This window comes from Aythya ferina (genome assembly GCF_964211825.1).
Source record: "Aythya ferina genome assembly, chromosome: 2".
Taxonomy (NCBI): Eukaryota; Metazoa; Chordata; class Aves; order Anseriformes; family Anatidae; genus Aythya; species Aythya ferina.
Genome location: NC_140297.1, coordinates 160,080,841 through 160,107,599, shown reverse-complemented (window position 1 = coordinate 160,107,599; position 26,759 = coordinate 160,080,841). Strand labels below are relative to the sequence as shown.

The following is a 26,759-nucleotide window of genomic DNA, read 5'->3' as shown; positions in this document are numbered from 1 at the left end:
GCCTGGGGCAGCTCGTGGAAAAGGAAAAGGGCTCGCAAGGTGCGTGACTCACGGCTCCTGGCCCCAGCAGAGCAGCAGCCTCGTTTTATGGGTTTGTAAAGGAAAATCTGGCTCGGGAACCGTGCTGAGAATGAAAAAAACAGCTCGAGGAGCCAGGGCAGTGGCTCGCCGTGGTGCTCCTGCCCTCCTTTGTTGGAGGTGCTGCGCTTTATCTCCTTGAACCCTCCGCTCTGAGCTTTATGGGGTGAAAAGGACGAGTCCCAGAAACCCCAAACAGCTTCAAATGCTTCCCATACACCTTCTTGAAAGAGATCAACTCTCATCTTTTGAAGAAACCTCACCCAAATGTTGCTTTTTGTTTTTTTTTCTTGGCTGGACGTAGCCCGTGATGGGTGAGCGTAATCAAGCGGCGATGGCTTTTGCGTGGTTATCCGGTGCTTTGTGTGAAAGTAGCTGCTATCACCGGGAAAAATCAAAAAAAAAGGGGATTTGAGAGGGTGAAACGAGTTCATCAGAGGTGCCACTTCCCGTGGTACGTACAGGGGGGTGTTTTTAAAATAAGATTTATTCGACTCTCTCCACGTTAACCGGGGCGTTTTACGGTGCTCCCCTTCGGCGAGCTCCCGCGATCCATCATTTCCCTGCTGGCGTGCTGGAGTGGCTGTTAGGTTTTACTACGCCCAAACACTGTAAAAGGGCATTAGAGCAGTTAAATCTGGAGTCTTGCTTTCATAAGGAAAAAAAGAAAATGCTGAATTAGGCAGCGGAAAAGGCAACCGCAGCGATACTGGAATCTCGCATAAATTATCAGAAGAGTCAGAGGCTGGCAAGTTTATGTATTGTTACAGCTCTGCTAATTAATTATTCCCGAATAATCAATGTTTAAAAGGAAAAGTTTGGTTCTCTCCCGTCTTAATGGACTCTGGTGTTTACTTTCAGCATGGCAGCTGTATTTTTTTCACGATGTGGCCGTGCTTTCATTTTATCTCCCCAGCGTTGGGGCTCAGGGGGTCTCGCTCACGGCGTCGCCTTCGGAGCAAGAGGCTCCCGACGTCCAGGGCAAGCCTCCATCACGAGTGTTTGCAGGATGGAGAGGCTTTAAGGAAGCGGAGGAGTTATTTAAGAGGCTATAAAATGTTTGCAAATGGAGACGAAACGGCCCACGCGCCGGGGAGATAGACGCGTGCGACTGGAGGAAGTAAGTTGATAAATTTTTTAAATAAACGGTGAAATTCTGGCCCCGGTGAAGTCGTCTGGGCTTCGACATTTACCCTTCTGCTCCGTAGCTTGTATATTTTTAACCAGAGGGCTTGCTTTTGGCAAAAAAAACACCTTGTAGGGGCTGGAGTAACGAGGTGGCACGGGTCGGCTGCGGGGTCTGTAGGTCCGTGGGGAAGCGAGTGGGGGAATTTGGTGAAATGCTACAGGAATTGCGGCCTTCACGTTCTGTTAATCTGACAAATTCACGACGCTTCTTCAAATTTCAGAGCTAGGGCTCGACCTAAAAGCCAAATTGGGCTCGTGGAGAATCGAGGCATAAATCCTCCAGAAGCGGAACCGCGGGGCTCGTCGGTGACATCGTTTCTTGCCGGTGGGATTGTTTTCTTAATGCCGTGCTTTGGAGAGGGTGAGGAGAAAACATCGAGGCGTGAAGACGTTTGCCAGCTCCTAAAACGTTTTTGCCCTTTTAACGGGCTTGAAATAAAACCTTGGGGCTTTGGCGTGGTGAGTTTTGTGCGGAGGAGACCACCTTGGGGAGGGAGCACGTCCCGGCTCCCTCTGCCCTACCCAAAACTGGGTAGGGGGATACCCGGAGAAGCAAAACATGGATTAGAAAGGATGATCGGGGTTGTTACAGTTGAGTTTCCAAGCTTGGCAAGCTGCGGGCTTCGTGCTTAGCTTCGAATATTCCTCGTTGTAAGAAGAGACGACCTCCTCCTGAATGGCTGCACGTCGCCATCTGTCTCTTTCTAGAAAGACGGGCTTCGCGTTTGCCAAGGACTCCGGGTCCCGGTTAAGCACAGCACCCCGAAACCGAGCCGAGGAAACCTATAAACACCGACGTCCTGGTGTCCTCCAGGCTCTTAATATAGTGTGCACCTGACCCTGTCTTCCAGGAAGCCCGGCGTTCCTTCGGAGCTCTGCTGAAAAGGGCCTGGGGCTGCGTTGGATGCTGCAAGAGCCCAAAGCGTTTGTTGTTATTATTTATAAACAATTAAAATAAACTTGCACTGGGCAGCGTTAAGGGGAAGGTGGCCAGCAGCTGTAGGAACGGCCTTAATCCTCTTCGTGGTGCTCTGGTGTACTGGTATACCCATTTTGGGGCACCTCGGTGCAAGGAGGATGGGGAGAGGTGGTTCCTTTGGGGTCATCTCGAGAAGCTGTGGAGTCTCAGCCCTCGGAGGTGTTTTGGGTTTGGGTAAATGAAGCTGCAGCTGCCCCGATTTCATGTGGGTGGTGCTCATGGTTGGTGGGACCTCAAAAGGTCCCTTCCCGTGCTTTCAAGGAAATATTTTCTGCCACAATGCTAAAATTTTCACGTTAAGCAACCAAGTCCCTCTGCAGCTTACTAGGTTTTGTAGCATTTGGGGTCGGTGATGCCAAACCCAGTTGACAAAACCATCCAGCTTCTGTCTGGCTGCGAGGAAGTTCTCATCGACAAGGTCGGAGCAGCGAGGACATGGAAATAGCCCCAAATATACAGCCTGGGCTCTCACATTCACAGTTTTCCCTTCCCCGTGCCATTTGGGGGGACGTCTGGCCTCCGGGACATCTCTGGGACATCTCTGGGACCAGGGCTGCTGCTTGCTGGGCTGTGACATGAGGCAGCTGGGGCTGCTTTGGGGGACGTTGCCTGCTTTCTGTGACCACGTGTGACATGGAAAGATCCCGATCTCGATACCGAGTTGTCAGTTTGAGCTTTTTTTTGGCTGAGCTTTGATTTGGGAACTAATCCCATCTCGTTTCCTAGGCGCGCGTAAAAACCAGCCCGGTCCCTCGGGCTCACCGGGCATCGTTAACTCAAAAACACCCCCTTTCAAATGTCTCATTCTGCTCCAATTCCTAAAAAAAGTCCCTTTGGGGAGAATCTGAAGAGGATGCCAGGCACTCGGATGGGACCAAAGACACAGGGACAAGCGAGCAGAGCTCAGCGTGGACCGCAGGGGGTGACTTTGCTCATCTCCACGTGCTTTTTTCCCTCTCCATCCCCACCGCATCACCCCAGCATCCTCACGGTGAGGCTGTGGCTGGGTATTTTGCCCAGCCGCCCTCATCCTTGCTGCCTCCTGTGCCATCAGCCAGATCAGTGGCTGTTTCACAGCTCTGCTTGAAGCCCTTTCTGAATGAAAACCCCTCCGATTCCCACCTGAGCGCGACGGCGGCGACAGAAACAAGCGAAGCCCGGTAATAAAAACCTAATGAAGAATACCAGCGTGAAATCAAGACGTTAAACCTCCACTGGTGACAGGCAGTAAATCTGCAGCCTGGCATGTGGTCCTGCGCTTTTTAATATATATTAAAGCGGGCAGCTCCTTTTATCTCCTCTTGTCTCGTGGGCTCCGAAGCCGAGCCGTGCTGAGAGCGAGGTGAGCGGGGCGATCTCCGTTCCTTTCACTCCGTGCCTTCCAGCTTTGCTCTCCCACTTCAAGGCTTTCCAGTCTGGGCATTTTTGGCTTTCAGGGGAGCTGCTCTTTGGCTCCTCCGTGTTTTAAAGGCTTGGGGTGAAAAGGAGCTTTCCTGGTTGCACATGAGCTCATCCGAAAGCTGCTTTTTCCAAAGAGTCGGGCGGCGTCGGATCACATTTTCTACCCAGGATCCCTGCTCTTGCTTACGTGCCCTCGTGGCTCGTGCTAAGCAGCAGGCTGTGGTTTGGAAACACGGATCTGCAACTTGATTTCTTCTTCAGAAAGAAGAAATCTTTCTTCACATTTACTCTCATTTCTTACCTGGCTGTGCGCGGTCCCAGATTTTTGAGGCTCTCTGGGCATTTGTGGTAGGAAAGATGGGCTCAAAGAGTTTTCCTTTCATTTGTGCCGTGCCTTCGTGATTCCCAGACGCTCTTACCTTTAAACCCGAGGGACGTTTTCCTCCTTATTTCATTTCCCTGAACATCTATTGGGTACGGAATCACTTCGTAGCCCCGTGTGCTTAATTTTTTTTGGGGAAAAGCTGGTTTTACGCAAAGTGGGGATGACTTCCACGTCATCCTCAGCAGGCTGGCCACCGCACCGGGCACTTTGTGTGTGCTGACGCTTCCTTTGTCCTTCCCGAAGAGGTTAGAGCACATCCCAAGCTGCGTGGCTGCCTAATGCTTCGCTCTTTCTCTTTTAAATATTCATGGGAGCGGAGTGGCCGGGTTGGCTTAATGGAGCGGCGCGGCCGTGGCAGAAGTGGACTTGTTGTCAATAGCTCTTAAAAACTTCTCGCTAAGCCGCCTGAGAGCCTGTCAGATTGACATATTTCCCCTCTTTTGACGTTTAAATGACTTCTGGTGCAAGAAAAAAAAAAAAAGGACGTCTCCCTAAAGGGGAGGCTGCTCCCGCACCGAGGGCGTTATCTGCTGTCGGGAGTCGCTTTCGTGCCGTAGGTGTTTTTTGGTGATTTGCTTGCTCGGGAACTTCTGGAGCAGAAAGTAGTCGAGGTAAGGAAAAAAAAAAAGTGATTCAGGGGAAGAGCAAGCAGAGCTGAACGGGAATTAGAGATTGTGTTACGCGAACCCGTGATCGAAGAGGTGAATGAGCTCCGTGCTGTCTTGCCTCGTGCGAGCTCCCAGGAGGGAAGTAACTCATCCTTCTCGGGGGAGGATTTCCCCTTCTCTTTCTCCTCTCTTTTCACCCTGCGAGGCCTGGAGCTGATGGCAGCGCTGACAGGTTGTCATTTCGGTGCTTTCTCTCTCTTGTAGTGCCTCGTGTGATATTGTTTGGGGTTGGAAACGCTCCGGCGACACGAGCTCGTTTCCCTTCCGATTTACAGCGCTCCGCGTCTCCGCGAGTGGAAGCTGAGGGTGTTTTTGCACATCGCTCCCTCTCCAAAGGTTCAAACCCTTCATTTTTCCCCTCTGTTGCCGGAGGGTTGGCTGAAGGTGGCGGCGGGTCGATGAGGACGGATGCTCTCCTCTCGTTGGCAGCTTCGGGGCTAGGAGGAGTTCTCCTCTCCAGCTTGTTTTATCGACTCCGCTCCTCGCTCCTCTGTGCCTTATCGTGTAAATAAAGGCTTTAACTCTCCTGGAAGGCTTCTCTGGTGAGTGAGAGCAGCAATACAAAGACATAAAATAGTGTTTGAACAAAAAAAAAAAGGCTGTGGTGGACTTAGGACACCACCTGGTCTCTCCCGTGCTGGAGGCATTGCCACTTATCTCCATCATTCCCATCCAGTGGGCATCTAAACTTATCTTGAAGACCCCAAATGATGGATGCTCCACATCCCCTCTAGATAATCTCTTTGGCCCCGTTGTTTTTACTTCTTTCACAGTTTCCCCGCTGCGCGTCTGCCACCGTTAAGCTCATCGTTGCTTTGGTGGTGGTCAAGGAGGGAGGACGCCCGTCCCCGCTGGAGCTGGCTTTTAAGAGCTGGCTTTTAAGGATTTGTACATCTTTACCCCGTTGTCCTTTCCTCCTCCCTGGCTTCAGCACCGCAGATTCCTTCAGCCCTGGCTTCCTGACGCACCCCATCAGAGGCTTCCCAACTCTCCGAAGCGTGGAAGCCGAATCCCAGCGCCGTGCCAACGCAACGCCATCGCGTTGAGCAGCGGGGAAGGATTACAGCGGCTTTCCCGTTTGAAATTTGCCCTTGTGCACCAGCGTGGCCTTGTCAGAGGATGAACGAAAGCTGGATGTTGTAGGGACAGAGGATTTTCACTTGGTTGGGTGTTCCTTAGCCCTTCCTACGCGGGGGAGCTGTTGGGAACGGCTCAGCCCCAGCGGTGCACGGGGATGGCGCAAAGACCGATGAGGCTCCGGGTTTTAGACCCTAAAGCAGCTTCCAAAAAGCCAGAAGAAGGATGGGGAGAGGTGAAAGTAGAGGAATTAACAAGGATTCATGCTAATATAGGTGCTTGGTATCTTATTCTTGAGATTACTTCTTCTGACCCGATTTGAGCCTGGCTTTTTTCGCTGCCGGGGGCCGTCGCCAGCGCCGATGAGCGCGCGCGTGAGCCCTCGTGCCTGGGATGTCAGAAACCAAATGGAGTTTTCAGCTCTAGGAAAGGATTTTGCCTTCTCCAGGTAATGGGAAGGGGAAACCAGCACCTCTGCTGAGGCTTGGCAGCTTCTCTCCCTGCTGGTTCCCATCACGGGGATGTTTTGGGGCAGGAAACTCATCTCCAGGACTCATCCTCCTCCTGTGCCCGTTGGCCACCGTCCTCTTGGCCCATAAATGACCAAATCAGTTTTAATCCTCCAAGTCATCACCTGCTGCTTCTCAAAAAAGATAAAACCGAGCTGCTTCAAGGAGCAAATGTAGAAAAAAGGACGCCGAAGGAGACTCCTCTCTTATTTTCAGGCAGGGCTTTCGCGCAGCGGGCCAGAATTTGCTCGCTTCGCGCGAGTCGTGTAATTGAGGCTTTATTTTTCCTCTCCTCTTTGCAAAACGGCGTTAATAACACCTTTATGGTAGAACTGGGACCCCGCGCAGCGTTTGCAGCTGGCTGTGAGGCGCTCTCGGGCATCGCTCGTTATTTAAGGCTGGAATAAAACGCCGAAGGAACGGCTGAAACTTTTCGGGGGCTGTTGGTGTTTCTTGCAGCTCCGCCAGCCGCCCTCCTCCCACCACATTCGGGTCACCGGTGGGATGAAGGCTGCGAGTTTGCCTCTCCTGCCACGAAAACAGTGCCTGACACACGGCCCCGAGAGCAGAATTGGACGTGGCAGCTGCGTGAAAAGTGCTGGATGCGATTTTGATTTGCGCTGCGCGCAGATGCGTGAGGTTTTAAAACGAAGCCAACGAAGTTTTTGGGTAAAAAAGGGGGTCAAACAGGGACCCGGACAGGTCCAGGGACGAGAAGAGAAAGTGGGGAATTGCTTTTCTTGTTCTGTACCATCTGATCTGTCGTTCTCAGCCCTTCTGTGACGCTGCTGCAGGAGGCGACGTCCCTGGATCTTTACTTTTTGAAGACTAAAAGCAACGAGGGTGCCCTGGAAAGGATGCTGTGAGCTCCAGAGCCTCACAGCCTAAATAATTCGCCCAGCTTTAGGGCTAGTTTGGGGCTGGCGAACCGAGACCGTGCTTTGGAGACGTTTGGGAAGCGTCCGAACCCTGGGCAGAGATATTTATACAACCCCCAAAATGTTCCATACCTTGGCAAAAGAATAAAACAACACCAAAGGTGGTATTTGAAGGATTGTAGCTCCCGTGCCACAGCAATATAGAGGAGAGGATCTTGGTTTTCAGAGAGCTGATCGTGTTGAGAGCACCCAGACCATCCCCAGGACTTCTCCCTGCCCACACCATGTGCCCCTACGCTGGGTGCTGCCATATTTTAGTTGGTCCTACAAGCTCCTAACCCCGCAGAAGACCCAAGGGAAACTCTGATTTGCACAAAGCCGTGAGAAACGTTCAAATAATGTGGTTTCCCCCCATTTCAGTGGCTCGGCTCAGGCACAATAACTCATCGGCCACGGAGCTCCGCTGCCCGCCTGGGTGGCAGGAGGGGGCCGGGACGAGAAATCCTGTTTTGTTTTCCAACCCAAAAAGCTTAAACCAGCATAAAAACCCCAGCGCCGGGCTGGTTTCGAGGCGGATCGGGTGGATTTGGGAGGGCTGCAGCCTTCGTGTGAGCATATCCAGGTGCAACGGGCTCTGCCATTCCCTGCGTTAACCTCGGATAACGCAGGGCTGGGGCCGTGCGTCCCGGATTCATCCCCCTTCTGCTAAATAATCGGATGCTCCCGGCTGTTTTTATGGCCTTGGGCCATCCCAGTATCAACAGACGGATAGGGTTTGTGGGGTCGGGTCCTTGGGAGGTGGTTGTGATGTCGCCGACCACCCGATGTGCATCAGGCTCAGGAAATCCCCGCCTGCGCTTTCCACGGTTTTGTTTCTGGTTCCCTCCCTTCTTGGCTGCTGGTTTTATTCCTGTAGGGTCAGGGGGGTGTCGGGGAGCTAAAAAGAGGGGGGAGAAACAAAGGGGGATGATGGCAAAGGGAGGTGGATGGATGGAGACCAAAGAGGTGGAGGCAGATGGTGAGGGCTCAACATCTCCCCCTGCTCCGACGGTCCGCAAGGAGCCCGAGGATTTCTCTGCTGGTGGTGGGTTGGGAATAGAAATCAGCCCCCTCTGACCCCACTGCTTTCCTCTGGGGGCTTTGGGACTTGGATTTACTCGGGGACAGAGGTTTCCTGTAGGTTTTTCACCTACAACGTGAGGCTTTGAGATGGAGAGGACGACGCGGGGACGAGAGGACAGGAGCCAGAGCAATGGGGAGCTGGGGGAGCTCGGGGTCTCGCAGGGGATGAGCCAGAGGTGCGTAGGGGATGCAAGAACCTTTGTAGGGGATTCAGGGACCTATTCGTGGGTCCTTTATTCCCTCAGCTGCTTTGCTTCGGTGGCCCTGCTGCGTCCAAGCAAGCAGGGAAAGCGTCGAAGCCTCTCGGCGCCGAGAGCCCGGTCGTTTCTTTGCTTTCCTTGAGCTTTCTTCGAGCCGGGGAAGGTCGTTTCTGAAGCGCAGCGGAGCAGCGGCGGTGTTAATTGGTTCTGCTTTGAAATATTTACGGGCTGGGGGGGGGACATCAGTGCCCGTCAGCTCCCCTCTAAGTGCGCCTGGGGAGCAGGCGTTGACAGGTGACGTTCCCGAGCGGCCGCCTTTCACAAGCGCTGACTTCAAATAATAATAAAAAAAAAAAAGGTTTAGGTACCGGCCTAAATGGAAGCCAACTCTTTATTTTTTTTTTTGTTTTGTTTTCTTCTGGCTTCCCTGGAAATGTTTCATGTGAACTCTTTCATCTATTTATTTTTTTATTTTTTTTTTTTGCCATCTCCGCAAAGTTTTCTCCGTCGAAAGCCCGGCGCGGGGCGCTTGGCTAGCAGCAAAAGTCCATTAAAAACAAAAAATAAATAATAATAAATATATTTTCCAGCTCGTTCGTGGGCTGTGGTGTCGGCGAGCTCCTGGTGCACCTCGGGTGAAAGCAGAGGCATCCTCCCAGCCCCGGGGGGGAAAACCTCGGCGCTCAAAATGAGCGATGGCTTTGATTCGCTTCGCCCGGCGGGGACCATCCATCATCACGGTGATGGATCCGAGGCCTTTTGCGAGTGCTCAAACCCTTCTTTTAAGGTTTAGGGGGATGTTAAATAGGGCAGGGCCCTATTTTTGGGGAAAACCTTAAAGGAAAGCGTGGTCAAGTCGCAGCCATCCCGCTTTGGGTGTTTTATCACTGCAGGGAGCAGTCAGGGTCCGGTAATTGTAGATGGAGTCATAAATAATGAGAATTATGTGGCGCTTCTCTGATTTTCACCAACTTCAGCTGTATTTGCCGTCTTCTCTTTTCTTTTTTTCCTTTTTCTTCATCGTTTTTTCTCCTTTTTTCCTCTCCCATTTATCGTTTTTCTGCCAAAGCTTCCCAGTTCTCAGCGATTCTCTGTAGCCCCCCGTGCCCACGGGGCTGGCGCGTGTCCGCCCCGTGGGACCGAAGGAGTTGTGAAAACGGGGAGGTGGCCAGGGAAAAACCTTGGGGGAAACCTTGGGGGGAAATTTTGGGGTTTCCTGACCCCCAGCAAACCGTTATCGGGCTCCTCCACTCGAATCCCTTGGGTTTTTCTTGCCCGTGCCACGTGGCCCTGCGCTGCCGCGGCGCCCGGCTCGCTCCTGGTGCCGGGGAGCTCGCTGCCTGCAATCCAGCCCCTTCCTGGGGAATGCGCTCACCCCATTCCTCGGGAACACAATTTGAGCTCTGACCCTAATCCCAAGAGCAAGCCAGGAGCCCCCAGCAGCTTCTTCCTTGGCGCAGTTGGTGGAGAGGAGCTGGGCGCCCCGGGATTCTGCTCATTCCCGGCTGTTTTCTCAGGCTCCAGCCCCGCGAGCAGGTGGCTCCCTTCACCGGGGGGGAAAAGGGGAGGGAGAACGATGGTTTCAGTCATTCAACACCTCGCTGTGGCTCCCCCCTTTTTGGCTGAATTATAGGGCCGACCTCTGAACCATGCCCTTAGTAGCAGCTCAAACCCGAGAGCGAGGGGATTGCCGCTTCCCGGCGCTACCACAACCCACCAGCTGACCACGACGAGCCCCTTTTGGCTCTCCTGGTGGGAAAAACGTTAATTAGATGTTCACAGAATTAATTATGAGCCTTTGGGTCCTGCTTTCCCTGCTGGTTGGGGGTGCGCCAACCCACAGCATCCCCCTGGGCGTGGGTGCGGGCGTGCGGCTGCTCTTTCTGTGCCCCCCCTGGGTGAGCATCGCTCCTGCCTGTCCCGTTTTCCCCCTGAAACATCAGGCCAAGCATTAATTACTCCAAAAACTCTCATTAGAAGCATTAGTGGAGGATTTTAAGGCCCTTTATAGGGGAGCTGCTGGTCCTAAAGCAAGCGACACGGGCTGGCAACAAGCAAGGGAGAAAGGCTGCAGGGAGCAGCGCTGACTTTGTCCTTTTTAGCCTAAAATCGGGGCACTTTTGGGTTTGGGTAGCCAAAACGTGGCTTTTCTTTGCTGTCAGCAAGTCTTTTTCCAGAAACGGGATTTTCTGTGAATTTCCCTTCCTGTAGTACCCGTCGAAACCCTGAGGAGCTGTGCGCTCAGTCGCTCATCGCCCTGCTCCTGAGGGATTTCTGGGTACCTCTCCTACCCCATCCACAGGGATGGGATGTGGCTACCTGGGCTAATTGCCCTTGGCCAAATACACCTCGAAACTTTGCTGCCGGGGCTGCTGCAGGTTTTTTTTTTTTCCCCTGGTTTTCAACCCGTTGCAAAGCTTTTCTCTTCTGGGCTGTCCCTGCAGCTTGGGCTGCGAGCGCCGCGCGAGCCCCGAGCTCGTTTCGTCCTCTCCATTTATTCCGAGATGATTTCTGCTCCAGATCACTGCTGCTTTTCCTCCCCGTCGCCCCGACAAAGAGAGCAGACTTCGTTATTCTCTAGCTTTTGGGGTTTGTAGGGGAAAAGCCACCCTCTGGGAGAGCCCCGAGTGTTTTGCGCCTAAATTGAGGGGAAAAAATTAGCGCGGTGCTCTCGGGTCTTGTCGCCGGCGGGATCTCGGGGGGGTTTTGTGCAGAGCAGGAGCAGAGCTTGGAGGAAAGAGCCTCACGTCCCCGAGCACAGGACGGGCAGGGAGAGGAGAGGAGCAGCAGGAGAGGAGCAAGCAGGAGAGGAACAGCAGGAACAGGAGAGGAGCAGCAGGAACAGGAGAGGAGCAGCAGGAACGGCCTTCGCCACACGGGCAGCTCAGGAACCAGCTCCCCAAACCCCCTCGTGGGATCGCGGCCGTGGCAGCAGATTTTAAGAGCAGCTACAGGCCAAACCAGAGAACTTCAGAGGTTTGTTTTTCAGGGTGTGCAGCGGTAAAGATTCGGGTAATTAGCTAAAAAAAGGTGCTAAGGCAGTGCCCCGAATTCAGAGCGCCGAGACAAACCAGGTGCTGGTGGCCGAGGGCTGTCCCCCACGGAGCTCTCGTGCTTGCAGGCTGGGTGCCACTGCTTGAAACAATCCCACATTTATTCCCAGGGCTGGCAGCTGCTCACATTTTTAGCCCCGAGGCTGAAGAAAGAGGTGAACGTGTTCGTCCCTGCGTGGGCAGCGAGGTTCCCCGTGGTCGCGCACGGACCGGGACGCGGCCAGAATTAGCAGGGACATCCCTGCCTCCGTTTTTACAGCCCTGCTCTCCGTGGCTCCAGCTTCTCCCTTTTTTAAAACGTTTTAAAAGCTTCAAAGAAAGGTTTTGGAGCAGGGTGAGCCACGTAGATAAGGGCTGGATGCAGTAACGCGGGCGCGGTGTGCAATGGCAAACCCTTTACGTGGTTTGGGACGGTTTGGCAGCGTGGCTTTTCCCTTTTCAGCTTGGGTGAAGTTTCTGGCAGCCAACCCACCCCAAATATCCTCCGTCGCGTGCTCCCAGATCCGCTGCCGCCTCTCTTGCTGGTACCAGAGCAAAAATGGGGTCGGGGAAGAGCTGCAGCCGGTGCTCCAGCAGCTCGTCGGGATCAGCGCTGCCATCACATTGTCCTGGAGGATACCAGGAATGGAGATGAAGGGAAGAAAATGAGCATTTTCTGGTCTTTTTGAGGATTCTTGAGCACGTGTAGGCGGAGAGAGCAGGGAAAGGTGAAGGGAACATCCCGGATTATTGCCTTGTTATTATTTATGCTGCTGAAATAGCATCGGGGTTGCAGACACAATCAAGAGCATCCTTCTTTGGGGGTGCCACTTGCGCCCCTCGCACGTCTCCAGCCCGCTCGCCCTGCCCTCTTTCCTCCTCTTCCCTTTTTTGCAGCTGTACCTAACAGCGAATGCCTGCAGCCAGCCTGATGAAAATTACCAATTAACCGCCTGGGAGAAAACGAGGGGAGGGAACAGCAGCTGCGAGCGAGCCCCAGCCCCGTGGGGTAACCCAATCCCTTCCCACCCCGCTTCCCAACCTCAGCCTTTCTCCCCCGGGGTCCCGGGGGGATTCGCCCGGCCTCCAGGAGGCGAGAAGGCAAAACAGGGACCTGGGGCAGAAAGGGAAACTTCAGCCCGAGGTTTATTCTGGCGGGCAGGAGCTATCTTTACCCGGCTTGGCTCGGGACAACGCTTACATTTTTTTTTTTTTTAAGTCCCCGTAGAAGCCGTCCCGCTTGGCATCCGCCGCGCGCCCGGCACGCCGGCCTCCCCGCCGCAGCTTCAGGAAGCTTCTCGCGCCCCTCGCAGGTGCCTTGCCCATTTTAAGGCTCCCTCTGAGTGCCTCCCACCCATGGAATCCGTAACCGAAATCCCGGGTCAGATGCAATTACCGTAAATTAAAGACGGGGCTGGGTCCTGGCACCGATCGCCGCCGGGGCCCTCGAGCCGTGCGCCGTTAAACGCCGCTCTGCTGCCCGACGCCTCCCTTGGTCCCCTTTTTGCTCTCGTGATCTCACCCCCCAGCCCCTTGTCCCTTTGCCACTTGGCTCCTCTGGTTCCCCGGGGCCTGCCCCCCGAGCCCTGGCCGTCAATTTGCACGGGGTAATTAGTTGTAATTAGCTGCAGGGGCTGATTGAGGGCATGGCGTTACGGCTCCGGTCCTCCGCCCTCCTTTTTTTTTCTGGGTGAAGTCCCTGCTCACGATTGCTTTGGAGATGCTCACGTTTCTGCAGGTTTTCCCCCAAAATCAGGGGTCCCCGTGGGTGTCTCCTCCATGTCCAGAGGGATTTTCAAGGCTGCTCCTTGGACATTTCTCCTTGGGCTTGGAGGAATCGGCTCGTTGCCCTGCGCCACCTTTATCCGCCGCACCGTGGGGGTGTTAGGGGCTGGCTGCGGGTCTCTGCTCGCTCCCAGGGACTCGGCTTCTTCCTCTACATCAAATAAACCCCAAAGATCACCTCCTACATCACCTCCTGGTGCTCTTCTCTTGCCCTGGGCTGAGAATTGGGGGCAGAGCTGAGCACAGCACTCAGCTCTTCCAGGAGAGAAGCCGGAGATCGTCCTCACCCTCAAAAAGGATGCTCTGGAGGGGATATTTTTCCCTTCTCCACCCTCAGCTGGTGGCCCCGGGCCGTGCCCTCCTGATTTGGGGTGTGGGAGTGATGGGGGGTGGCTTTTTCCCCCCTCCCCGATTCGTTTTACCCCAGGGAATGCAATAGGGTTGGCTTTCCTGAGGGGTTCAGCCCCGGGGAGGGAGAGGGCGCAGCCTCCAGGCATCGTTTCTGGATCGTTTTGTAGAAATGCCAGGGCTCAGCTCAGCGCCGCCGGCTCCCCCAAACACTCAGGGCGATGAATTCTGCACAAATCTCGACCCCAAAATCACCAAAATCAAGAAATGGCCCTCAAGGGACTCCCCGAGGTTGGCATCAGGCCGGGATTTATGAGCAAATCCAACCGGAGAGCGAAACGCCGAGCGGTCCGCGGCCACCCCCGGCCTTTTTAACCAAGTTTTGCGTTCCCCCACCTCTTTCTCCCTGCTTTTTTTTCCAAATTCAGAGCCAAAACTTGAGCAGGCTGTGGCCCACGAGGACCCTGATACGATGAGGACCCCGATACGATGAGGACCTGGGTATTTGAGGACCTTGGAGCAAAGGGGACCTCTAGGGGGCACGATGAGTCTGCGATTGCTCCCTGCGTCTCCAAAACCTGAGCGATTTTTTTCTGGCAGGAAAGGGTTTTTCCCTCTGAAATGATGGGGAAAGAGCCGCAAGAAGCAGCAAAAGACCCTCGTGGTCAGCAGGAAGAGGAGCCTGGCCGGAGCTGGGGGGGTTTTGCCTGTTGGGGAAGCTCTGGCTTTGCTTTTTGTAGGGCTTTCGTCACATTGCTCGGGATTTAAGGCAGGGGGCTTGCAAAGGGAGCTGCTCCTGAATCGTTTTCGTAACCAGTCCTGTGTAAAGATCCCCTGAAAACCAGCCAGATTTTAAAGCTTTTCTTTCTTTTTTTTTTATTTTAAATAGCAGAAGCAACGAGGTCAGATTTCCCAAACAGAGCTTGGCAAATAAAGGACGGGGCTGCGCAAAACCGGGACCGGCGGCTGGCGCGTGCCCAGGGAACCACAAAAAACCTTTGGGGCTCCTGATTTTCAACAACCTGCTGCCCTTTTTCCCTCTTTTTCCTTTTTCCCTGGCTCCTTGAGCCTCTGGGCAGGAGAATAACTCACAGGGCAGGCGACTCCATGAGTGATTTTGGGGTAAATCCTTTTTCCCAGCGCTCCTGTAATTAATTCTCGAGTCCGATCGCCGCGGTAGAGCTGGAGCCTGCGTTGCTTTCGTGCTGCGGCCAGCTCCTCACCCCAAAATAAGGCTCTGCCTGCCTTGGACAGGACCAGGACTTGAGCAAAAGAGCGGGACGGCGAAGGAGAAGGGCTCTGCTGCTTAATTAAATACATCTTTACCCCATCAGCTCCTTGAATCCATCCCTGGATTGCCTTGGGTTAAGGCAGCAAATGGCTGGCGCGGTGCCGGAGGTTCGGTGACTCTCAGCAGGGCAAACAAACCTTAAATTTGTTCTTACAAGTCTTCAGGTTCAATTTTTGGAGCTTAAACTCCCCTCGACTCCAAACAGCAGCCCCCTGAACCCCCTAAACCCTTGTTTTTCCGTGAAGCATCCTTTCGGCTGGATTTTTTTTTCCCCTTCCTTCTCCTTTACGCTTCTCCACCAGGAGAGTGTTTTCTGGCGAGGGGAACGGCGAGGCGCAGGCACCGCCCCATAACTCACCTCGAGCCCGATTCTGCTGCCTCCTTCCCAAATTTTGCTGCTCTTTCAGCTTTCCCTCATCTCGTAATCGCTTCAGCAGCTGGTGGGATGAGGCGGTGCTGGCCGGGAAATGCCCTGGAAGATGAAAGCAGCGCCGCGTTCATCCAGCACAGAGCACCCAAACTTTTGTTTTCGGCATCCCTCAGCTCTTAGGGGAGGGCTCGGAGTTATAGGGAGGGCTCGGAGTTATAGGGTGGGCTCTTGGGGACTTTTCTGGGTTTTGGTTTAACAGCACAAGGGTTCCTGAGGGGGAAGGTGCTGGTGCTGTGCCCTGGTGTGATTTTTGGGACACGCCGCAAGGCAGGGGGTGTTCCTGCAGGGCAGAATCGGGTGCTGCTGTGGTTTAGGGTGCCAAATCCGTGCATTTAGAGTGGAAAGGATCTGGCTCAGCTTATATGGAGCAGCCTGGAGGAGCAGGCAGACCCTTTAGGATGTCCTTGCATGGGGTCCTGCCAGCTCCGGGCATCACGGGACGCCTTTTTTCCCCGCCTTTAGCACCCAAAAGGGAGGGAGGCTGAGGACAGAGCACTTCCTAGGGTTAACCTCACCCTTCTTCCACCCTTTATCCCTTTTTATAAGGTGCCAGCTGGGCTTTTTGTGCTCGGGGAGGTGAGGATTATATCCCTGGAGCCAGTCCTGGGCTCGGCACAGCCCCGGTGGCACGGCGCGGTGCTCTGGCAACTCCGGGTGTTAATTCAGCAATGCTCCGGATTCAGGGAGGGGTGTAAACATGCTCAGACACTCGTATGGGGCTGGATATTTAGGGAGAAAATGCTGCTTGACTTCTTAATTTCATTTTTTAACATCGTTTGGCTCCCGATTCTTTACCTGCGGGGCCGGAGGGGAGAGTTGACAGGGAGAGATTTCACCTCTTAACTTTTTATTCTTCCCTTAATTCCTTTCAAGGAACGGCTGCGGGGGAAATTCAGCTGATTTCTGCCTTTCCCCAAATCCTTCACAGACCCCTGCTCTGTGGGCAAGAGGTGAAGTTATAGGGTGAAGCATTACCATGGGGGATTCCCCCCCAAGCCCAACTCAGTGGCTCGGCAGAGGGTGAAGCACCTTCATGTCTCATCGAGAGGCTTTTCTACGTGGATTTACGGCAGAATTAGACCCAAAATGTGGGTGAGGATGTGGCTTAACCACGTTTTACAGGCAGAGCATCCCCGGCTCTGCTCTGCTCATCACCTCATGGCTTTTGGGGTAAAAGATCTCGGTCCGTATCCTGGGTACTTGTCATTTATCCATCTCCATGCGAAGAAACCCCTGTGAAGGCTGAGGCTGAGGTTTCTTTGCCTTGAGAGGCTCTCCCGAGATGATGCCACTGCAGATCCGTGCTTGCTGTCCCTTTTTTCTCTCTTTTTTCCCTGAAAATCTCCGTTTAAACGCTCCGAGAGCAAGAGTTGAGACCTGCCTCACCCCTGCAGCTCTGGGGCTGCGCCGCGGCACGAACCCATCCGCAGCTTTTGCTCCTTCCAAGACCGATGGCAGTGCCCTCCCCTACAAAAACAGGATAAAATACAGAAACCACGCGTGGTTTACGGCGATTTCAGAGAAAACAGTGCCTGGAAAATGCACTTGCAGGTGCTGAGGTTGAGGAAAACCTTCGGTTTTATTGATGGGCATCCTCCCCGGGCTGCCGCGTTGTCGCGGCTTTTCCGAACGCGAAAAATCCGAGGCGGTTCATTATTTTAAAGAGCTCCGAGCCCGTTTGTGTGGTTTCACGTCCCAAACTCGCATTAATTCGGGGAGAGGCAGGGGTTTTGTCACTCCATCAGCCGGGAGCTTTCGGTGCGTGCCACCCAGGGAAGGCGGCGAGCTCCGCGCGTGCGCGCTCGAGATACCCCTTTTAGCTTTTTGCTAAAATCCGTGGCGATCCTGAGGGCACCCAGGCACCCTCCCGTGGGTGCAGGAAGGGAAAAGAAACAGAGGATAAGAGGAGGAATTTGCCTCGTGCTCCGCTCGCTCTCCCCCAGCCTCTTGATTGCCCGAAGACACCGCGCCGGTGCCGTCCGCCCCTGGGAGCCACCACCCCGGAGGATTTGTGCTGCTTCCCCAACGTCTGGAGACCTCTCCGCCGAATCTGGGACTCGCCCAGGTACATCAAGGGGAGAGAATCATCCCCCAGAAGCGGCTTTGAAAGGTTTCGCTGAGCTGGGAGGAAGTTTTCGCTTCATTTCTCATCTTTGGTTTTTCTCCAGTGTGTTCTGAGCCCCGCTGGAAGGCTGGCAGGGCGGGCTGCTGCTGCCGAAACAGGGAGCTGGGCAGAAATTGGGGACTGGCTTTGTTAAAACCAGTCCCCTGGCACATCTCCGAGCGCCGGAGCTCAGTCCCACCTGGATCTGCACCCCTCCTAACCCCCATTTCTGCCTCGAAAACTGCGACGGCAGCGGGGAAGTCAACAGGCATGTGGCTCTTTTTTTCTCAAGGCGACCTCTGCGGTGAGCTGGAGTCCTCTCAGCTCCTCCCCAGCACTCTCCTTTTGCAGTGGCAGCGTTGCCATCCTCAGCCTTTTTTTTTTTTTCCGCCGTTATTAATTGTTATAACTGCCTTTAAAACCCGGCCCCCGCTGAGGGGACCGGGTGGACGCGCTGCTGAGGTTTTTATTACCCGACCCGCTCTTGCTGGGGAAGTTATTTCTGCCAGCGAAGTGCTGAGTCAAGGCAACGGCTTGATGCGCTCACATCTTCCCCGCCGCCTTCTGCTCAGACCCTCGAGCCCCATTTGCCTGGGAGGAGAAGCTGGAAGGCAGCAGCTGGGGTTAAAAGGGCCCTGGAGCGAACACAGCGAGCTCCTGCTGGGGGCCACGGCGTATTTGGGGCCATGCCTTCGGCCCTACATCGGGCACATCTTCCCCCGGTGCTGCCCAAAGCGGGGTCCTCACGTCGTGGGGTTCATTAATGGATTCATTAATGCCCGCGGAGACTAATTAAGGAGAGCTGCAGCTGGTTTGGGATACACTGGAGGAGCTCGTGGGGTGCGGGGCATTTGGCACCACGTCTCGTGCCGCTGTGCCTGCGCCCCGAAGAGCTCAGGGGGGGCATGGGGAGAGCAGGACTTCTTTATCTTACACCTTCCTTCTGAATTTTCTGGTTATTTTAGCTGCTTTTGATACTCAGCTTGGTTTTTCTGCACAGGGGACTTAGAAGGGTAACGTTTGGCTCTCCAAAAACACGGCTCAAATCATGATGGTGTAAAGGAAATTATGAGGACGCTTCGTCAAACCTCTCCCGAGCTGCGTGGGACTCCTGGACCTCACCCGAAACCTTTCATTCCTCGGGCTCAAACCCTCCCAAAGCAGCACAAGGTTTGTTGGACCCTCTCAGATCGTGGAGCCTGGTCCTGTGCCTGAGCCAACGTGAAAACCCGGGCTCCGAGCTCAGCACCTCGCACGCCTTCGGCGCAGGATCCCCGCGGCGGATGAGGGTTTTATGGTTTGCACGTGGGATTCGCTGTGAGCTCGCGTTTCTTTTTATAGCCCTGCTATTCTCGGGGTATTCCTGCGAGGGGATTTCTGACCTTTGAACGTGAAGCCATCGAGTGTTGGAGTGACACAGAAAACGAGCAGAAAAACCCAAAGTGACGTGGGCAGCGGTTCTTGTTGCAACTCGACTATTTTATGGACTAGGACATTGCTATGGAGGGATTCTTGTTGAATTTCAGCTATTTTGTGGGCTAGAACATTGCTAACTGGAGGGATTCTTGTTGAAATTCAGCTATTTCATGGGCTAGGACATTGCTAGTTGGGGTGATTTGTTGGTGGTGGCCTCTTGCGTGTGCTCGCCTCGCGTCTTGGCGTTGTTGGAGAGGCAGCAAAAGCCCTGAGACCCCTCCGAGATCGTTGTTGTGCAACGAGGAGCACCTTGGGGTTGATTTGAGTTGGTGACGGCCCCTTGCAGAATGATTTTCGGGCAGGCAGGGGCTCAGGGATGAGGATTTGGGTATTGAACTCGCGGGGCTGGCGCTGCGTCTAAAGCAGACTGCACGTGGTGAGTTCAAAACTCAGCCCGGCGAGGATCGTGCAGATAAGGAGGAACCTAAGTAATGGGGTCTTTTATTAACTAATAATACTCAACACTAATTGGCTTCAGGAGGCTGTGCAGACGTTAATTAAGCTGCTGCCACGTGCGAGGTGAACTGGAGGAGCACTGGTGGAATTACCGTGAGCTGTTGCAAGGTGAGCTTTTAGTGCGATCACAAATTGTACTTTTTTTTAAAAAAAAAAGTGATAGTAAAACCACACCAAACTGTGCTTTGTACAGCAGGAATGGAAGGAACAGGATGACAGGAAGGTGCTTTGGCTTTTCCTGGGGTAACCCCAACCTAAAGCTGACGCTGGGGGTAAGGAGAGAACAGCCAGAGGGAAACACCCGAGTCCTCGCTGTGTCATCTCTCCATCTTTTGGAGGTGGCAGGTGAGGTGACGAGGAGCTGAAAGCTCGCTTGAGAGGTGGAATAAGGTGAGAACGTGGATTTTAGGAGCTTAGAGCATCCCTCTGCAACACCCATATGGTTTGCAAGAGGTCCTCCAGCCCCTGAGGGCTGAGACCACGCGGCACGAGCTTGCAGGAGACGGCGAGGACGAGGCTGCACATCCTGAAGGACCAGGAGGTATGGAAAAGAAACGGAGCAGGCTTTCACCAAAAGATCTGCAGAGCAGGAGACCCGAAATACCAGCGCCGTGAACTAGGGCAGTTTTTTGTGCTGGAAGGGCTGGGTAACAGGAGGAGGCCAGGCTGGGAATGCGGCGAGCGTCACTCCGGCCACGGTGTCGGGTGTTGGATAGAATTCGCCTTCGCGGCCAAGTTTCTCTTCTGACTTTTTGCACCAGCAGGGTGTTAAAAGTTGGAGGGTGGGGTTTTCAGAAGGACCTCTCCGGGGTTTGGCTCCCCTGACTCTCCTTGGAAACCGCAGCTCTCCTCAGTGATGGCTCGTCACCGAATGTCTCCTTTTGGACTTAAAAATTAGGAAAAAAAAACAGCCAGAAGTCTCAAAATGAACAGAAATCCAGCAAGGCTTCAGCTGATTTTGTGGACACCCAAAATCTGGTGGCCTGGTACAGGTTGGTCATGGCCATGTCCTCAGGCTGGTGGGATGCAGGCAGGGCTCAGCATCTCACGACAGTCGGTATAAAACCAGTGCTTGATGATGAAATGGAGCCTTGACAATTTTATTTATGATTCTTGCAACTTCTTTTTCTGGTATTTCTGGCCCTGCTTTAATTTCTTTTCCGGGATCGAATGCTCGTGGCACTGGGAAGTCGACACCTCGGGCTTCTCTGCGGGTGACCTTTCTCCGAGTGCGGTAATGAAATATCAGGGAAAAAGGGCTTTAAGGGAAGGCTCCTCTAACTTAAATGAACTTCTTTTATTGATTTAACCAACACTGAGAGAAACTATTTGTCCTCTCCCTATAAAATGGACCCACATTTCTCAACTCGCTCTGCAGGGAAGCACTGACGGTGTGGTGAGGGAAAAGAGGACACCGTTTCCGAGACATCATTTCCCTTTGCAAATCTGGTTTTCTTTGAATATTTTTCCTTCTGAAATCAGTGATGCCGTCCGTAGATGCCTGTGCTCCTGCCCTCCTTGGGCATCTTCCTTAAGCCTCGAGGAAAAGGCTCGAAGAAGGAGAGGAGGCTGCTCTTCATCCCGGGTTCATCTTCCCTTGGTCATCACGATGCGGGGTTGTGCCTCTTTGGGGTCAGGATGCCAACCCTGTATGGGATGGCGTTGTCCTCGAGGACAAGGCTTGGTGCAGCTCCTCGCGTAGCCAGGATCTCGATGCAGTGGCCTCGCGTGGAGGTTTGGGAACCACCACCCCGCTGTGACTCCAGCGGGTATTATTAGAAGCGACGTGGTCAGGCTTAAGCCACAGAAACGTCTCTTGGCATTCGAGGCCCGTTAGCTGTAAAATTATCCCCCCGAAGAGAGAGGGGGAAGCACGATCGCTCCGGTGCGAAAGGAGACCCTTTCTTTCAGGTGTTAGAGGTGGTTTTGGCTCTGGATTTCTGCCGGGGGGTTTCCAAGGGTGCTGTGTCGTAAACCAGCCTTGGGTACGCTCGCACGCAGAGGACTTGTTTGGAGGTGGAGGTGGCTCGTAGCTGTTTCTCCATCCGAAATAACATGCTTGGTTTAATAACAAGCAGGAGCGCGAGCCCTTTTCCCTGAGACTACAGAAAACCCCCGGAGTGCTGTCAATAAAAAGATTACCTGACAGCCTTGGAAGGAAAATGAAAATTTATCAAATATTACCGCCCCTGTCTAGGACGACTTGTCAAACTCGGAGGCAGGAGAAGTGAGATTTCTTCTTCGCCTTTCCTTTTCCTGCTCTGACATCGCTGGGTGATCGCGAGGACGATGCAAGGGAAGCGTTCTGCTCCTGTCACTCAGGGTTTAGAAAATGAGGTGTTTATCGCAGGCAGAAGCTGGGTGCTACCCTACGTTTTTTGTCGTGGAACAAGACGCCGTTTCCTTCGACTTGTGCTGGAGGAGAGGACAGAAGGGCTGCGCTGGTCTCCGGGGACTGAACCTGGACGTAAAGCACTCTATGGGAGGGCAACGGTAGGGTTGTTGACGTGTTGATGAAAACAGTGCTTGTTTTCAACCAGAAATGGAAACTTTTCTTCTCCATTTTGGCAGTTTTGGGCCCCTCTTCATTAACAGCCTCCGGTGGGCTGGGTAAATTATTTAGGACCAGCCAACTTCATCGCTCAGCCAACTTATGGTCAACTTCATCGCTGTCTTCAGAAGCTAGAAGGCGACCGACACCCAAGCTTTCTTTTGCCCCTTTTCCTAAATGGACAGCCTGGGGTCATTTTTGTGCCCTTGTACTAATAATTGTGGCTGTAGTGGTGTCAAAATGAACGCGGATGGAATCCGAGGGGCTGTGATGTTCATCTCAGATCTTCTTGCCATCCAGTTAGCCAACGGGAATGGCTTTCTCATGACCATCTGTTACGTTTTCCACACAATATGTTTAGGTGACTGCAAGATCCACGTGGATTTCAACCAGACAGACATCTGGGTGAAATATTCCCGTGGTTTAATCTCTCTCACACTCCTGCCCTCCCAAAGAGGGCCATTTCTTTGGATAAAGACCCATGAGAAGGTTTCACCACTGGTTCGGTGGGTTGGGATCTTTGGATCCCATTTAGGACCTGGTGAAGACGGACTGGGAAGGTGAGGTAGAGCTTGGCTGCCTCTCGGTGCCTCTTTTTGGAGTGCTGGTGGGTTTCTTCTCCTCTAGCGTGGATGAAGCTGTGCTCTTTGGGGAGGGGAAGACGTGGATATGTGCCAAACTCACCCAACTGTATCACCCAAATGGGCAATACAAGCAAATAAACCACATGCACTGATGCTTGCGCATAGCTTAGGCACTGCAAATATTTATTTATAGCAACTTACTGGATCCAGTAGCTGCTCTAAACAAATGAGGACATTTCTGTAAAGGAAAAGCAATTTTCTTCCTCCTCACCCGTCCAGACCCTCAAGAGTTTCCAGTATGTGTTTGGTGCTGGGCTGTGCACGTGGTGCTAAGCCACACGTGTACAGATTCCAAAATAACTGATGGTAAAATGGCCCCAACCGTGGTTTGGAGGATGAAGCTCCTGAGAAACAAAACCATTGCTTGCGTGTAATGGACTGGGAGAAGCGTCTGTCCACGGGGAAGGTGATGCTGCCCATGGTCCTGCTAGAAGGTGCATCTTCTCTCCAGCCCAAGTTTCCCTTGGTGTGGTTGAATGCCTCCTTGGCTCTGATTTTCCCGTTGTGCCTCTTTTCCTGGCTCAGGAGCAGCTTCCCAGCACCCCCAGACTCCAGTTTCCTCCCTTTATACTGCTGGGAATTCAGCCTGAACCAAGTTTCTGGGCGGGGAAAAGATTTTCCTTGGTGCCAACCCCAAATTTAGTCCAGTCCTTTTCCGGGAGTGGAACAAAATGAACCAGTGGAAGCTGATTTAAATGCAAACAGGCAAGGTTAACAAGCATTTGCAGCAAAATTCAACCTCCCAGCCCTTGCCAGGACCAGGATCGCAGCCGTATTATTAGACGGGGAAAACTTCGTGCCGAAAGGAAGCTTTGAAACATGGTGTAGATCAGATTAAGCCTGGTGAAAGTCCTCTCCAGCACAGCCTGGGGCTCATCATTGTGTCTGCATGGCACATCTGTCTCCCGAGGCTGGTAGGTTTTAAGCTGGGATTTCCCCTGCATCCATCCTGAGCCACGCTGGCCTTGCCCGCTGTTGCTCTGTAATTCCCAAATCCCTACAAGAGTATTTCCAGTGCTCTCCTGAAGCACTGTCCTGGTGTGAAATGCTTTTTTGGGGTGATCTGCATGTTGTTCACACCGTGAAATGTGCGGATCCGACGAGCTGGATTGGTTTCCCCAACGGGGAAGAGACAAGTGGCAAACTTCTTGAAGGTAAAGAGCGGGGATAGAGAAGGCGTCTAAGCAAAGGCGCACGCTTTTTCCCTTCTTCCTTCCCATCCATTTTAGGCTTTGTAGAGCAATGGATAAAAGGGGGGAAAAAAAACCCACCCGCAATAATCTATAGCAACTGTCACCCAGCAAACTACTCCCATTTCATACAGATAGGTTAGGTGTCAGCGCGCGATCGATGGCTCTCGTACAATAATTATAAAAACTAGCAGGTTGTGTTGCTTGAGTGAGTTTAAGAAGAGTAGGGTCTCAATCTTTCCTCTAATAGGGCTTTGACAGTCCGCAGCGCCGAGGCTTCGTCTTAGTCTGACAGTGTTGTCATTAAACACCAGGTAGCGTGGAACAACAGAGAACACGGATTCGGAGCGCGAGGGAACATGCGGCTTTGACAGGAGTTATTTGTCATCGCCGAGCTGCCCAAACTCCTCAGACTGCAGTACGGACGGCTGCTTAAAGTGACTTATTGCCCCTGTCTGTGGCTGCAGTTGTGATTTGATAATCGGTAAATGTTTGTCAAAGATGAATTCCCTCCCTGATTCAGTGCCGTGCTGGAAAAGCAAATGAAAAGCGGTGCGCGGGGAAACGTAGCGGGGGGATTGAGGATGGGGTGAGAGGAGGATGACGAAAACAACAGGTTTCCCTGCCAGCTTGCCCTCCTTGCTTCGGAGAGGTGAACCTGCAAGTTTTGGGGTCAAGATATTTTGGGGTCATCGGGATGATTTGAGGGCATTGGGATGCTTTGGGGTATCAAGGCCGTGCCCGTCCTTAGGAGTGTTTGCCATCAGCAAGGCGCCGGTGGCCTGAGAGGACTGTACCCATTTTACAGACTTGTCTTTTTCCATTTTCAGAGCTCCCCAGAGCTGCAGGCTGGGTTTCTGGTCTGGTTTTGGGGTGTTGCAGAGTGTTTTGATGGCTGTGCACTGCCTCGTGCAGTCACACTCTGACTTTGGTCCCATTTTCCTCCTCTGGTCTTTGTTCTGGTGGCTTTGAGAGTAATTCTTCAGTAGGAAGAGCAAAGTCTTAATTTTCTTGAGATCGACGTGGTGCTCTCTGGGGTTTAGACACTGTTTTGAGGCCTTTTGGCAGATATTTTCCTTGGCAGATACACGTGCATGTGCTCTGGGGTAACAACTTGAATCAGAAACCTTTAGTTTTGTGTTTGGGGCCCATTCATCGCTTGCTTTATTTATAAGTCGAGGAAGGGGGTTTAAAAGGATCTGAACAAAACTACTGCCTGCTAAGTTTCCCTCCAGTCTTAGGGACTTTCCTACGTTTCTGGAGTCGGGTCAGGGTCTTTTTAAGCAGCGACTTCGGAGATGTAAAAGCTGAGGGAAGGAGGTTGACCTTCACTTCGAGAAGGGCCTCTGAGGGTGGGGGACATCCCGAGGGATTCAAATCTCATTAAATTCAACCAAAGAGGCACGGAGCCAGTCCTAAAGCCCGAATGCTGACGGGTTTGCAGCCTGACGAGGGCTTTCTGTGGCGCAGTGGCCTCCCCGTGCCAGCGCGGGATCCGCGGAGCCATTTGATGGTAGCCGGGCTTCGGCTGCCGCGTGAGGCGCTGGAAACGATCAAGAGCGGGAAAAGTGGAGTGATTTATTAGGCTCATCAAAATTCACACTTTGTTATTCCAGTCATCTTCCATCTGCAGCTTGTTAAGAGGAGGACCCCTGGCAGCTCCTGCCGCGAGGCCGGCCGGGGGGGGGAGGAGGGCATTTATCAGCCTCCCGCCCGCCTCGGCTGCCAGCCCGCTCTCATTTAGAGAAATGGAGCCGGCTCCTGGCAACACATCCATAATCATTCACCGACGGAAGGTGTGGGGAGGAAAAAAAAATAAAAATCTTTTGTTAGAATAATGTAAGGGTTGTGTTTGAACAAGGCCCGGCGCTGGTCGGGGGCTGCCACAGGGAAAGGCACGGCCTAGTGGGGCCTAAGTATGGCCACCCCTTGGTGATCCCGGTGGAGACGGGGATAAAGCAGCCTTTCCCCCTCGTTAGTGGGCTCGTTAGCTCCCATGATGTTCAGAAAGGGATGCAGCAGAGCCAGGAATTGGTGTGTGGAGCCCCAGGTTGTGCCCAGCCCCCAGGGGCTGCGAGCGCAGCTTCACAAGGTCGATGGTGGGGGAGATGTCCTCCTGGCCCCTGCAGGACCTCAGTCCGTCTCCCTTTGGTTTTTGGGACTGGAGAGGAGAAACACAGGTTCTTGCCAGGGTTTGATAATTAAAACTGAATCCCGTAGAGCTGAGTCCAAGCCGCTCCCCGTGGGTTATTCCCCTGGGCTTCCCAAATCACCTGGTGCTGGTGGCTCTCCAAAGCGTGCCAACCATGACCTCAAGCTGGACCTTTGGTAGGCAACGAGGGTGGCTTTTGGCAGCCCCTTGGGACCACATAAGCAGTCAGCACAGGGCTGTATGTTTTTAGACTCACTGGTGCATCTGACAGTGGTGTAGCCATCACTAATGCAGTATCTGCAAATCTTGACTGCAGCCCAAATTCGTTTGAAATCCACCAAACATCTCAGAGAGGCCAGGAGCTGTTGCAGAAGACCATTGGCAGGTCCAGGAGCATGTGCAGGCTCTGGGAAGGGATTTTCTTCCCGCTGCACTTCAACAGAGGCTTCGACATGTGCTCCTTGCCCTTCTCTTTGCATGGAGGAGCTGCCCTGGCGGCTTGCTGTCCCCTCTCCTGCTAGGGACTAGGGCTCAGCTGGAAGAGGTCGTCCTGATTTTGCATTACAGACCAATCCATGAGCTGTCTGCTTCTGATTCTAGCGACTGGAAATAGCTTTAAAATGCTTTCCTTTCCTTCGGGATGCGGGGTGCATGAATTAACCCAGCCAGTTACCGCAAGGTCCCCATCTGCCTGCAAGCACCATCCACTGCAGGAACCTCTGGGTCAAATAAGAAGACAAGTAGGTGGCGAGTGTTGCTCGGGGAGAAGTTTGTCTTGCTGCCGAAGCCACTTAAGTGGCCCTGCTTGACGCGAG

At 53.3% G+C, this 26,759-nt stretch overlaps 1 protein-coding gene and 1 long non-coding RNA gene across 17 annotated transcripts in view; one reads left to right on the top strand and one right to left on the bottom strand.

Moving 5' to 3' along the window:
- ZC3H3 (zinc finger CCCH-type containing 3) overlaps positions 1 to 26,759 on the top strand; it is a 120,799-nt gene that overhangs the window by 12,465 nt on the left and 81,575 nt on the right. The gene's annotated exons all lie outside the window — the stretch shown is intronic.
- On the bottom strand, positions 9,955 to 13,171 carry LOC311431201. Its single transcript, XR_014689309.1, has 2 exons — positions 12,914 to 13,171; positions 9,955 to 12,146 (listed from the first exon to the last, which is right to left on the bottom strand). It is a non-coding gene; the product is annotated as an uncharacterized lncRNA (long non-coding RNA).